This window comes from Argiope bruennichi, chromosome 3, assembly GCF_947563725.1.
Source record: "Argiope bruennichi chromosome 3, qqArgBrue1.1, whole genome shotgun sequence".
NCBI lineage: Eukaryota > Metazoa > Arthropoda > Arachnida > Araneae > Araneidae > Argiope > Argiope bruennichi.
This window is the reverse complement of record NC_079153.1, coordinates 71,464,888-71,477,747: the sequence shown is the minus strand read 5'-3', so window position 1 is coordinate 71,477,747 and position 12,860 is coordinate 71,464,888. Positions and strand designations below refer to the sequence as shown.

Genomic DNA, 12,860 nt, shown 5'->3' with positions numbered 1-12,860 from the left:
AAATTGGCAATTTTTTCAATTATTCTGTCAGAACAAATCCCTGATACTTAAATATTCCGATTGCTAACGAATTATAGAATCAAAAAGTTTAATCCGAAGAATATGCAGTTTTGATTCACATAATATCCTTCGTAAAATGAAACGAAAATAGATATTAAACAAATGAGCAAATAAGAAGGAAATGGCAATTCTGCTTTATAAATATGTCACAAACACAAAAGAAATTATCAAAATTTACAAAGACACAAAAAAACATACTTCTTTTTTCCTTCTTATCATTATTAGTTAGCATGCGAGTAAAACACGTAAGCATATATTGTGGCTCCATATATAAAAAGAAATTAGCAAACTTTTGAATATTTTCCAATAACAAATTGTCTGCTATCAGTATTGGAGAAGTCAATTTTAAAAGCGGTCTTCTAGAATTATGCTCAGCTGTATCAATAGTAAACGAAAAAATATCTTTATGAAAGAAGGAAAAATTACCCTTTTTATTTTGTGGGTTAATGTACTGTACAAATTTTTATTTTGCAGCCATTAAATTTTTATCGACATTATCTTTCTGAGTGCACATAAAAAAAGAAAGAAATTGTCATTTTACACACAAATGATAATTTTTTATGTGTGCAAATATTAACCTTTCTTCATAAAACAAAAGGCAATTTTTTTAAAAAAACTAGATCAACAATGTATGCTTAGAAAAAAATAATAAAACTGTATATTTAAAGCTTTGTTAATACAGTAATGGTTTTCAAAGCCCATTTTTATGAATACCTTTCGTTAATTTTCTTGATATCCAGTAATAGAAAGCTAAAAGCAATGATTATTGTTTAAGAATTCGATAAACTGATTATTATTCGCTGAAAGCAATCATTAGCAAATTATTTTATAAAGGAGTACTATAATGAATTCTGTTATAAACACAAAGTTTCACACACAAGGGTATTAAGCCAAATTTTGTTATATTAGTAATGTGGACCGGAGCAAAGTTAAAGCGATTTATATTGTAAGGCTATAGATAAAACTATTTTATTGCGATACCGTGTTTCATCAGAATGAATGTTAGAGTCTTGAAATCCCATTAACAAAATCTTAGCTGCGGTATAGGAGAGAAGCCGGTTCTAGACACTATTCTACCAACAGATAACTGTTTACTTAAACACTGGTCTGGTCCTTTGGGTAGGCAGGGCTCGGCTTGGGTAATGAATGAATAAATTGAATCTGACGCGTATCAAGTCTGTCGAGATTGTTCAAATCACTCTGATGTGATATGAAAGTTTAAGCAAGAGTACCGGTTCAGGTGTTGTTTTCCTCATCTGACCACTGTTCAAAATCAAGAACTTAAATTAAATTAGATTGGTATCCAGTTTAAGGTTACACAAAGGACACTTTCAGACGGACGCCATAAATTTAGACCGTGGAGAACTCATACACCACACTCCAAAATTCTGTTATATTAGAAGGAGGAGGACGTTCGATCCAAGACGAAAAATTTGACGCACACTATATCCATTTACACGATGAATCTCCAACCCATCAAAATCATGAATTCCTTCTAGAAGCATCCTTCGAGTAATTTCAGAACGAAACGTCAATTAAATTAACTGAGAGAATCAAAAATTTTAAGAACATTTTTTATGAATCTTCTTGCATTTTTGGCAAGCATTTTATATATAACTAAACCGGAAATCACTTGACTAAAATAAAGTAAATTTCGATCTCGCATTTTGGCTTAATCAGCTGGCGTATCTAAGAAATATGTTTTAAATTATAAGTTTGAAATGGAAGAAATTTCAGGAAATAGAACCAGATGTTTTGGCGTTATTTTTGGCTGAATAAAAATAGCATACTCTAACATTTACATAAGTGAATTTTGAATGTAACCATGTACCAAAAGACTATGTGACTGAAATAATAATTCGAAAAAATTTTGAAAGATATTAGAATTAATTTAATATTCAAACTCCAAATAGAATACGAATTTTTAGTAAAAGTGAGAGTTTGCAGGAAAATGGAAAGGAAAAGGCTTCGGAAATACCCAGAGAGCTCGTGGAACTGCATTCCGAACCAGATGAAGAATAGCGGGAAATAAGAACATGTGTTGAATTCCAATCCTTTTGTTTCTTAGTTTTTGCTTCTTCTTTCTTGTTCTTTTGATTAAGAACATTTCCTTTTAGAACGAAAAAAAACTGATCGAGCTAGATCGAATACAGCATCCTTTTTGTTGTAGCAATTAAAACATCAGATATAATTGGGAGATTGTTCATCTTCAAGACAAAAAAAAAAGACATAAAAACGCTTTTAAGGAAGTTTCTCTTACTGAGGGATTGTTTAAATGAAAGAAAAGATACAGATGGATAGTTGAGACTGAAAATAAAGCAAAGTAACTTATGGTGTATTGTTCAATTCTTTCGGTAAGCTTCTAGAATCGAATATCTTCCTTATTTTTATTGTAAATTTCTTCCCTCAGTTTCGTCCTAATTTAATTATTAAGTTTCTTAATTTCGTTTTTTTTTAATATTTATATCATTCTGTTAAATTTTGATATTAAATATAAACTATCTTTTAATATTCTAATTCTACTCCCAACAATCTCGTTTTCTCAAAGAATTGGCTTTAATTGAACTTATTATCCGGCTTTTTATATTTTAAATTGCTGTTCAAGACAAAATCTTATTCTTTTTTTTTAAGGTTGGTAAATACTTTGCAGTCACGGCATTTCTTATTACTAACATTCCCAAGTCTCAAAAATGTTAAAACTGTCCTTTCAATTAAATCACTAACTCTTTAACCGCCGGCGTCCTGGCCTAGGGGTAGCGCGTCTTCCCCGTGATCTAGGCGTTCCGGATTCGAATCCTGGTTCGGGCATGGTTGTTCTCTTCCTTGTGTTCTCTCTGTGAGGTGCGTAAATGAGCCCCCCCCCCTCATAAAAAGGGGTTGTGCAAGCGAGTGTGTGTGTGCTATCTTCATTTGAACTAGAAGTCAGACTTCTGCCCTCGGGTGCTCAGGGGTCTTTACCCTCAGAAGCCACTGCACAAAAATTTGGCTTAAAAATAGTCACACGACCAAAAGAAAACTCTAATCAACTCTCATATCTCTCACAAACTCATTAAAGACACCCAAACAGTGGCGTAACGATGTCAATAAGTTCTCTGGACATAACATGATTTTTGCACTTCCAGTGGTCATCAGTCAGTAAACATGTTAATGGTACTAGCGATGCTATTTGTAAGCACCCTGATGATATTCAATTCCAAAAAGTTATATAAACGCATTGTCCATCTGTCTTAAGTGGATTGGAGAGGAGGAGTCGGGGAATTTATATCTCATCTCTCACCCACTGTCGCTACGCCACTGTACAGGGAGGAAGATTGGCCAGTACACAAGCATAAAAATTCCTTCTTGTTCTAAGAAACATAAATACTTATTATAACTTATAATCAGATTCATAAACTTAAATCCAAACTTATGAAGAAAATAAACCCATATGAGAGAAAAAAATGAATCATTTCATTAGATTAGGGGTTAGCTCCAAATTTTCTGAAGTTTAATTGAATAATTATTTAAATTCTTTCCTTTTTTAAATATTTGATAAGAATAAAATTAAATAATAGGTTATAATAATTGGAATCTTTAAACGTAGAGAAACAAACTTGTCCGTATACATACAAAGTCAGCGGAAATGGCCTCTTCATACTCTCTAATGAATGTACTTGTGCATTATTAACCGTATGCCTTTGGCGAAACACTAGTTACGGAACAGTCTATTATAGTGCGATCTTTGGCGGTGAATTGCTAGGGTGCGATTAATATACATACCAGAAAAATAAATGTGTATTTTGGATGTATCTTACCCGATCGATTGAAACCAAAATTGACAAAGAACTACAATTGTAATCACAAAATCACGTACCAAATTTCATGTATTTACGTCATAACGTCTTTGAGCGATCATGTTTATATGCTTGGGAAAATACAGACCGACAGACAAGCTACCATCGAATTTGGCTCCAAATTTGTTAAATACCTAAATTTTAGATGTAAAATATATGTACCAAATTTTATCCATCTAGTTCTCCTCATTTTGTAGTTATCGTGTATGAGTGTGTGTGTCGAACACACAGACTTCCTCAAAATGGATTTTGTTCAAATGTTGATAAAATTCTCCAAATTTGGAATAGAAAACCATATATAAATTTTCATCCATCTAGCTCAAAGCGTGTTTGGATTATCAAACAGAGAGTCAAACATAATTCCCAAAGTGTGTTTTTTGGATTCAGAAAGGTCTAAAACGTGGAGATTCATCGAAATCTCGGGTTCGAATTTTTCTGTGATTACAATATTTCCTCATCGTTTACAAGCAGGTAAAAATGAAGTTTTACTCTCAGATAAGAAAATATTTTTAAGTAACTTCGAACTTCTCATAATTTTCGGAATGTTTAATACAAAATGTAAATGGTATAACATTTAAAAATTCATTAAAAAGAATTGAATGTCTTAGTTCGTTAAAACTCAAAAAATATATTTCTTTCAAATCTCACATCCATTGAATATTGTGTTTTTGCTATTAAAGAACCATTTATCTAAGTTAACCTTTTATCTTGATTACGAAATATATGCAGACACAGGCAGTTCTATTATTCCCAAAGAAAGCTGTTTTGAAAAGTTGTTTATTATCTGGGCGGACAAGACATCCATATAAAAAAAATCGTTCTTGCATTTCAAACTAATATCTTAATTGTAGTCTCATTTTTATTTATTTTTTTAGTTTTAACCGTTTTTGATCTATACGAGGGCAGGCCGAAGTCTTTCATAACTTTTTGAATATAAATTTTTTATGTGTAGAAATGCCACCCCGCCTATCTTGCTTTTATTTCGCTATGTATTTCATTCTTCCCGTTTTTGTTTCAAAGATCCAAAACTGCAAAAAATATCTAGAATTGAGCTTTGGATTTAAAATCCCTCTATGGGGTACCCCTCAGATATAGAGATGAGAAACTTCCGATATGGTGATTGGTTCTCGCTTCCCTTGTGGTTGAAATAACACCGAAATTACTCTCTTTGGACACAGATGACTGATCTTACGTCTGTGTCAGTGATAACCGTATGTCCTTCTCCTAATGCGAGATATTGCGCATGGATTAAAATGGCGGCTCTGTCCCTGGTGTCCTGGATATTATACCAAGTTGGGCGGAAATGTATTCTTTGCTATACTTGTCGTTCGCTATTTAAGATGATTCATTAAAATATTATCATCATTTTTCCTTTTGCTATTATTAAATGTTTAAAGTAGTCATCCAATCTCATGAAAAACTATTGGTTATTTTAAATATTTTTCAATTATATAAATTAATAATTTGATTTTTAGGGAAAAAAAATCTAAATATATTATTACATATAAGCAAGCTATTTCTTGTATTTAATTCGTTTCAAAATTTCAATCTCATTTTAAATATTTTCAATCCCTGGGTTTCTTTCTTAGACGTTCTAGTATATTTAATATCAAAGAGAAAGAGTTAAACAGCATTTGTCTATAGCACTTAAAAATATATTTTTATATATTTTATAATCATAGTTAATAATATTTTATAATCATAGTTAATAATTTATTATAATTATTTTATAATCATAACAAAAATTGATTTAAAATCATTTTTTCTTAAAAATTGTTTTTACTTATTAAATTTAAAATAAGTCTTTTAGTGAAATGATGATCATTCTTTCTCGGGCCTACGTTGGGTGTTATTTGTAGTAAAGAGAGACTCATGGTGTTGTGCAGCTGAAAACACCGGCTTTCGGATATTCTATTGAGATTTCTTCTAGATTCCACATCACAAGACATACAAAATCTCAAATTACACACACATACTTCACATAGTTTCTTCAAGTTGGCTAGCGAACTATTACAGAGTAGTGATGTCTTACTAACTGAAAGGGGTCATGGGAACTATACAAATACTCCGGGAAATGGGAACTATAATATATATATATATATATATATATATATATATATATATATATATATCGCTGGTTACAGTCTTATGTTTTTGTTGCGAACTAACTTAGATATCAAGCATTGTTCGCTTTTGTAGTAATTATTGAAAGGCATGAAGTTATTTTCTTATATATATCCATAAATTAAATTATATTAATAAACAAAAAAAATTATCAAAACTTGCATTTATTACTACATATAAACGTCCGTAAAGCATGGGGGGGGGGATTTTCCGCGTAACAGGAAGCCACGTTACGCAAGACATCCGCTAATCGGATGAATTTATGCATGCCTGTTCAAACTTGTCTCAAATTTGTAATTGCGAGTAGTGCTAGAAAGATGTAACTTTTTTTTTAAGCTGTCAATTTCATTGTTCTTACATAATGAAAAAAGAAGTGTTTGTATTTGCTTTTCTAAACACATATTCAAAAGCTATGAAAATCTTAAATGTATATTAAGCATAATGTAAGACTATTTATCTCATTGTGTGAAAAACAATAACATTTTTTTCAAAGCGGTCACAGAATTCATGTTAGACAGAAGCGCTTTATAAGAGATCTCAAAAAAAGTTTCTCGAAGTTCTTCCTGGTGCGTCGAAATTTGTAAGTAAATGAAAAACGACAAAAATCACATCAATTATTAATTTTATAGGATGTAAACATTAAATACGAGAAACAGCACTCGATTAAAAAATTATATATATATATATATATATATATATATATATATATATATATATATATATATATATATATAATTGTGAATTAGCGACATAAAGGAAAATAAATAAAACTACCCAAAATTTCCATAATATTTTGGATATTTTGCTCAATATTTATTAATCAATATTTTCATTAATTATTCTATAGATAATATAATATAAAATATTTATTAATTATTTTATAAATAATACAAGCTTATAAAATAATTTATTAATTATCTCATAAATAATATTGATATTTATTAATTAATATTTGATTAATAAAAATTAATTATATATTTTGATTATTAAAATATTGCATACATAGATTCTTCTTGTCATCAACGATTTTAATTTCAATTAAAACAAAAATACCTGTGGCACTAAACAACTTTTAAATCTCGTAGTTACTCGAATAATCGTCTTAAGTGTTTTTTTAGAAAACACCAACTTATTTTTTCCATAAGATATTAATAATTTTTAAAGCATGGTGCAAAATCTAATTATCATTGCGAGTTGCGACTTGAAGGGAAATAAATAAAACTATTTAAAATATCCGTAATATTTTCATATAACAGAAATTGCAACAATAGATAAAAAGAAAGCAATATTTGGTTAATAAAAATTAATTATATATATTTATTTTAAAAAAATTATCGATTTTATTAATTATCAAGAAACCTTCACTAAAACTTTATTTATGTTTCATAATATTTGTGCTCAAAATTTAAAAAATTAAGTAAATAAAACTATTTAAAATATCCATAATATTTTTCTTACAATAAAAATTGCAACATTAAAAGCAAAGAAATCAATATTTGGTCAGTAAAAATTAATTTATATATTTATTATTCAAAAAAAATTATCGATTTGATTAACTATCAAGAAACCTTCACTAAAGTATTTGCCTATGTTTCATAAGATTGTTGTTCAAAATTTGAAAGAAAAAAAATCGATTCAGTATTTTGCATTTTTTAGAGCACAAAATATTAATGAATTTTTAATTTTATTTACATAAATAACAACTAAATGTAATAAACTTATAAATGAATACTTCTTTTTCATAGTTGATATTCCACTAAAAACACATTCTCTGCAAAAGCAATGCAAACGAATACAGTGAATCCTTGGAAAATACAATTATTATAAATCTATTCATCATAAAAGAAGATAATGTAAAGAAACGCTTACCGTGAGAGTAAACAAGCAATCTCACTTGCATTCCATCGCATCCACAGAGAGAGAGAGGGAAATCACTGCAACCGTCTCCGTTGGCGAAACAAACTTGTATAAAAGATGCTTTATTGCTGGTCGCCGAAAGCGTCAGTCGAAGTAAGGCAGAAGGGCAGTCGACCGAAGTAGGCCACGACAGACTCGACTGTCAGGCAAATTGAAACGAACGAAACAAAGCAAAAAAAGAAAGAAAAAAAAAAGTGATTCGAGGCCGAACGCCCGTTATTGTAATGTCTGCTTAATATCTGTAACAACAGGTCGAGGAAAGGAAGATTTAAAAAAGGAGGAACAAGTAAGGGAAAGGTTAAGTTGTGATTATCCAGAAGAAGCGATCAGGGAAATTTATTGAAGAGTACAGGAATGACGATCTGTAATTTTGGAAAGAAAAACTAATTCTTTGAAAGTCAAGAATTGGTTAAATTCATAAATTAAATTATATTAATAAACAAGAAAAGTTATTAACTTATATTTATTAGTGTAAATCACTTTATTATAAACAAATCATCATAGTTTTGCAACTTATCGTTTGCATTTTTACTTTTTCTCATGCAAACGATAATTTGAAAAACTTCGATGATTCGCTTAAAATAAAGAGATTTACACTAATAAACGCGTATTTTGATAGCTTTTCTTATTTATTAATATAATTTAGCTTATAAATACAGCCAATAAAATAATATTTGTGTTTCGCTTATTCTTTCTTATCGTTTGCATTTCTTGCATTGTTATTTGCATTTTTATTTTCTCTTATTGATGCAGCTTGGCCAATCAATCAACCAATATTTTCTCTTATTTGAAATATATATTAATAAAATATTACAATTGTCAGAAAATTCGAACTCGGGATAGACTTCAGTCAAATTTTGAAAAAAAAAGAAAAAAAAACTCAATTTAAAAGAAGTTTATCTGTCTGGCTCTCTGAGTACAAAGTGAATAAGCAAGAAAGCAATAAAAAGCAAAGAGATAAATGAAATTTACAATATATATTATAAAATGGGCACGATAAGCTTGCAACTAGAACAAGGCAAGCATATAAAATACAACATATTTCACTACAAAATGTTGATACAAGGGAAAACTCTACGTTGTTATAATAATAAATTTTCACAAGTATTTATTTTAAATAATTCAAAAATTTCAATAAATATTTTTTTATTGATAGAACGTAACCACAAAAAAATCGAAATTTATGAAAATCTATGCAGTCCCTCATATTTGTACAATTAACTAAAATGAAGATGTTTTTTTTTTTAATTTACAAGTGCTGACATATTTCTATATTAATTAAAATTAATGCCAATTCAAAAAGTTTTTGAAAATTGCCATTGATAATGATCTTTTGTACGAAGAATGGATTTTTATCGTTCCAAAAGTGAAAGTTTTATAGACTAATTTTTCATCTCGATTAAAACAACTGTCCAGTTTGCATTCTCGAAAAATCAGGATTCGATTTTAACTTAGGTGAGGTTCAATTGTTAAATCCTAAACGTCGATCACATAATTATACCAGACCGTGAATTTTTGGAATACTGTATAGGATGCCAGTTAATTCGTTGAAATATTCTCTATATTGTCTGTTTTGGAATGATAATTTCTAGACTGATTGATTGTGATTGACCAACGGCAGTGTAATTGAAAAGTAAATCAAAATGCCAATTTTTGCATCACATTTATAATTCCTCATCCTTCTTATTCCTCTCAGAGAAAGGAAGGTCGTGCAGTTTGAAATTGCTAAACCATTCAGCAAATACACTTCCTAGAAAGATGCCGGGAATTCGGGGAACAGTGCTTCTTCTCTTTTACAACTAGGCTGGTATTACGTCACATGCTCATAAATCGCCAGTATACCTAAGCTTTCCTTGTTACTGAAATGTGTCGTTCTATTAGAAAGCACACAAATGCGAACAAATAATTTTATTTTCTTGCTTGGCTTGCTCTAGTACTTCTCTGAACTATCTTAAATGTTCAATTTCTCACGTTTACTTTCCCTTATTTATAAAGTTAATATTGTTAACCAATCAAAGTGAACAATATTGTGCGTGATTAGTAAATTTCTTTGAAATCATGATGATTGTATGGTATATTGTTAGACAAATATTTAGATATGACCGTCGCCCCGGGAAGAGGCACCTCAAAAATGGAGATGAGGTACTTCCGACATAGGGATTGGTTCTCGCTGCCCTGATTGGTGCAAAATTGTTGTGGGATGACTACCTACTACCGATGATGGAGCGTGCATCCTACGGGAGGGGTTGTATCGTGAGCGGTGAGGGGCCTTAGGATTCAACCATAGTTACCATCTATATTGTCGTGATTTCAATCATTCAGATTTTTTTCGTGCCTACGGTCGGGTCAAAGTAGTCGGCTATGATTTACATATGATAATGTTTCTGTATTGAATAAATTTGTATTTCTTAAATAAGTATTTTCATCAAAATTTTTGATTTATCGACTAAATTTAAAAATAAACATATATTGGCACCCTTACGCTATAGGGGATGCATAAAAATTCAATGCTTTAAAGTTTTTACTATCAACCTCTACAGAAGCAAAGTGTTTGTATAAAATTGCCAACGTTACTTAATGAAGCTTTATAATTAGAAGTATAAGTCTAAGTACAGTATTTAGAGATAAAAAAGCTTATTCCACTATTTAGTGACATCCTATATATGTCAGTTCTTCCGCAGTAATAAAAAGAAATGCATGTAAACTAAAGTATAAACAAATAAATATATTTCAGCATTATAAAACAAAATTTTCGTAACAGTACGTACGCTTCAACTCTTAATCACTTTTTATTTTTAATATGATCAATAGAGTAAAAACGGAAATAAAGGCGGGGGGGGGCATAATGAAGATAATCAAATCCACAATCATCCAATACGAATTCAATAAAGCTTGCATAGAATTAATTCGATCATTAGCTAACACCTATATATAAGAAAAAAGGATTTACTGTTAATTTTTGAGCAAACTTTTATGAAAAAAACTGCAGAAAAAACAATAAAAATACCTGTTTCATCTTAGAATACCTACGAAAACTAATGAAACTTCAAAATGGTTAACTATTAAGAAACTAAAATTTACTATTATTAATATGAATAAAATGCACAGTAGCGGATTTCCGACTTTGAAGTGTAAGTCGGAAGTGCAGGGCTGAGAGTCGGACACGGATGGATTAAAAAGATATTAACATCTCAAAGATGAAGTATATTTTACCAAATAAGTAAATACAAATTCTATGAATCATAAAATATTAGAATAATACTAAGGCTTTGTTGAGTATAATTAGCCAGCTTTCTGTCTGTTTTACTTAATTCACTTAGTTATTACAGTATTTGCAAGGACAGGGCCTCTGTATAAATAACAATTTTAAAAAATAAAAACAATAACAAGATAACATAAAAAAACAAATATTTTCACAAAGTTACTAAAATAAAAATAATAATCTAAAATAAATAATTAGCTTGTTTGTTTGTTTGTTTTTAAATCTCGTAAAGCTGAAAATGTGCTGAAAATTAAATTAAATTAATAAGTTTGTTAAAAAAAACGGGAGTTGTCTCCCCGAAACTTTCTCGCTTATTCTCTAATAAAAATGTTATCTCAGAGAACGCCTTGCATGGCATTGGCGAACAGTAGTTGTGAAATATTAACCTTTGACAGGAGTTTAGCTTTTTACAGTATCCTTAGCGAGGTTTTTTTTTTTTTTTTTTTTTTTGCATTTTGTTAAGAGAATCGGAAAATCGAATTTGTTTCCAGATTAGTTTGTTTCGACTGATTAAAACCAAAATTTGACACAGAACTATACTTGCAGTCACAAAACCCCATACCAAATTTTATATATTTAAATCACTGCATTTTTCAGTTATCGCGTTTATATGTTTCTGAAAGTACAGACCTGCAGATGGTCAACTACTTTTCGGATTTGCATCAAAATTTGATAATTGTCTACGTTACGGATATTAGATCTATGTACCGAATTTTAAATATCTAGTTATCTTCGTTCTGTAATTATCATGTCAATTTATATACGAATAACCAGATAGAGTTCCCCTGAATGGATTTTACTCAAAATTTGACAAATATCTACGAATTTGGTTCAAAGGCGGTATAACACATTTCATCCATCTAGCTCTAAGTGTTGTTTAGTTATCTTTGCCACAGACATTTTCCAATAATTTGTTTTTTGAACTCACGGAAGTCAAAGAGATGGAAATTTATCAAAATCTCTGGTTCGAATTTTTTGACAATTGATTGATTACTTCATCTGTGGATAGTACACAAGAAAGTAAAAAAGGGGTCCTTTAAATAAGTTGCATATTGGGAAGGAGGAAAGGGGGAGGGATTAAGCATTACGGATATAAGAAAATAAGATTTCCTGGGATGTTTTTGCCCTGTCAATACTTAATGTCATTAAAAACATTTTTCCCAATGTTTCCATGTCATTCTTTATAACATTTAAAACAATTTTTCCCAACAGGACTTATGTGCCTATCTCTAAAAGTTTAGAAAATAACTAGTGGACTATGATTAGAATAAATACACAACAAAAATTATTAATATCTGAAACCTAACATCCATTTTAGCCTTAATACTTAATTTAATATAAATCTGTTCTAGACATATTTAGGAAGATAACAGTCATGTTATCTAATCTGCTAAGAATATGATAAAGAATTCAATAATAATCAGTAATCTTTTGAGATAAAAAAAAATGTAACAATAAATATTTATTATAATCATAATAAATTAAAACTGGAAGAGATTCCCCAGATTAATAAATAAGAAAGCAGGAAAAAATTTTTATTGAAAATAGATTTATTTTTCTTTTTTTCAAATGTGTCTAAATACATTGAAAGATAAAAATATAGGTACATTATAAGCACCATTTCTTTTTTATTACCAGCTTTTCCTATTATTATTATTTACATA

At 29.6% G+C, this 12,860-nt stretch overlaps 1 protein-coding gene across 1 annotated transcript in view; it reads right to left on the bottom strand.

Annotated features, from left to right (window-relative positions):
• LOC129962513 (uncharacterized) overlaps positions 1-8,059 on the bottom strand; it is a 60,653-nt gene extending 52,594 nt beyond the window's left edge. Inside the window, exon 1 of the mRNA XM_056076261.1 lies at positions 7,887-8,059. The gene's annotated coding sequence lies outside the window, so the exon portion shown is untranslated. The remainder of the gene's footprint in view (positions 1-7,886) is intronic.
• Between the last annotated feature and the right edge of the window lie 4,801 nt (positions 8,060-12,860).